This window comes from Sinocyclocheilus grahami, unplaced genomic scaffold (genome assembly GCF_001515645.1).
Source record: "Sinocyclocheilus grahami isolate Dianchi unplaced genomic scaffold, SAMN03320097.WGS_v1.1 scaffold676.1, whole genome shotgun sequence".
In the NCBI taxonomy this organism is placed as follows: Eukaryota; Metazoa; Chordata; class Actinopteri; order Cypriniformes; family Cyprinidae; genus Sinocyclocheilus; species Sinocyclocheilus grahami.
Window position 1 is genome coordinate 36,215 of NW_015505855.1, and position 2,491 is coordinate 38,705.

A 2,491-nucleotide genomic window follows, 5' to 3' on the forward strand; every position below is an offset into this window, starting at 1 on the left:
TAAGCAGCTAGCCGGTTATACACTCATTGATTGCACTTGATAATGTCCACTATAGTTTCAGACACCACTACAAATGTCTGCCCCCTCAAATACTACACTATATAAGGGTACAGGGGTGATTCTGAGCACAGTCCGTCTCTTTTTTTTTCAGTGTAAAATGAACATTTGGATGTATCTGAAGAGTAGGACCCTATGGAATCATTTAACTACCACAGTTTTCTTACTTCTCTTGTGAAAAAGAAGTGGGCTTAACTGTATGAAATGTGCACTTGTCGTGTACTTCAAATATTAAATGTATATTTAAAAAAAAATTTATTTGCAGGTAAATGAATATTAATTAAATAAATGGCATTACAGTGTACTTGTGTACACTTGTGTAGTTCACCCAAAAATGTAAATTACCCCATGATTTACTCACCCTCAAGCTATCCTAGGTGAATATGACTTTCTTCTTTCAGACGAATACAATCAGAGTTATATTAAAAAATGTCCTGGCTCTTCCAAGCTTTATAATAGGAGTGGGTGGGTGTTGAGATTTTGACGGCCAAAAAAATGCATCCATCCATCATAAAAAGTGCTCCACACGGGGGGTTAATGAAGTACTTATGAAGCGAAACGCTGTGTTTTTGTAAGAAAAATATCCATACTCAAAAATGTATAAACCGTAATCTCTAGCTTCTGCTAAATACACTCATACGTCATACACTCGTTCACGAGAGAGTGGCGCCCAGCAGAGGATGTAGGATAGGGTTGGGCGATGTCTACCAAATTGGCATCGGACGATGTCTATACAGTGAAACTTCGTGATGGACGATGACATCGGGGGGCGGGGTTAGGGGGTGTGCCCGAAGCGTGAATCCATTTGCAGAAAGGCACGGAAAACAAATAACGCGTTCTACGGAGCCACTAAAGGGACATGGTTAGCCGCTTGCTAGCGGTAGACTGTTACATTACAGTAAATGAAAGCTCACATACCACATACACAGAGTAAGGAGAGATGACTGATAGGACAGATACTGAGCACCACTGGCAAATATCTAATCTTCTAAAATGTGTGGGAAGTACTGCCGCTCCGAAGTATAGAGTCAGTGTTATCGCAAATCTCGAAAGTGAAAGTGAAAGTAAAATGAGAGTGTGCATTCGAAAGCGGTTTCAATGCCCTGCATATCAGTAGCGGCTCCCTGATGCCTGCAATTTATATACAGTAATAACCCAACGATATAATAGCGAGAGAAAGTATTGAAATATATTTTTTAATCCTCCCATCTCGTAGGCTATTTATTCCCTTTAGAGGTTCCGTAGTACACTTAACTTCCTTTCCAAACACGGAATTGGGATGTGGCGGATTACGGTGGATATGGGGGCGGAGGGGAGATCACGATGCCGGCTCAACATCGTGATGTCTGTCAGCCATCGGTGATGGACGATGGCATCGTCTATAGGCCCAACCCTAATGTAGGATGTAGGCATTGCGTAAGCTCCGGTGAGAAGTGACGAACACGGAAGTGCAGAGGAGAGCGAAAAAAAAACACGGCCACAAATTACACAGAGTCTACACCGGACGCAAGCGGTGCAGCGCGGTGCAACAAAGTACGGCAACGGTCACTTTGTCGCGATCAGTGTAGACAGGCTTTGTCTCATCTGGTGTAGACACGGAGTTAGAACTACAAAACGAGGATTTGTAAAGGAAAATGTCAGAGGATTTCGATATAAGCCAAGAGGAGACTGGTTTTCCTTTGCTGTAAACAAAACTTGGTTGTCGTGAGACTAGCATATTTTCACCGGAGCTTACGCTACGCTTACATCCTACATCCTCTGCTGGAACGCCACTCTCTTGTGAACGAGTGTACGACAGTTAGTGGAGGTCTGAAATTACGGTTTATTATGTTTTAAATTTGGATATTTTTCTTACACAAAAGCCATTTGGAGCACTTTTTATGATGGATGGATGCACTTTTTTTGGGCTTCAAAATCTCAGCCCTATTCACTGCCATTATAAAGCTAGGAAGAGCCAGGACATTTTTTTTTTATATAACTCCGATTGTATTTGTCTGAAAGAAGAAAGTCATATACAACTGGCTTGAGGGTGAGTAAATCATGGCGTAATTTACATTTTTGGTTGAACTATCCTTTTTTTTTAAGAAGTGACAAATTTTCAACTCCTAATAATCTTTTGTCATGCTTTACAAAAGTACACAAGCTTTGTACATACTACAACACATGTAAAGTATGTAATTTTAATTTTAATATTTGATAAACAATTTGGAAGTACTAAATTGCAAATGTATTGTTACAACACAATGTGATTAAACACATGACATAAGTTTCAATAGAAATTACATTAAAGTATATTTTAGTTTTACCATAAATGCTTAGTGCATTTAGTAGCAAAGTTTATCCATAAATTACAGAATTACGAAATTACATATAAAAAAAGTGGGTCAAAAACACTCTTAAGTTAATTGCACTTAATATAAAATGTTAACTATAA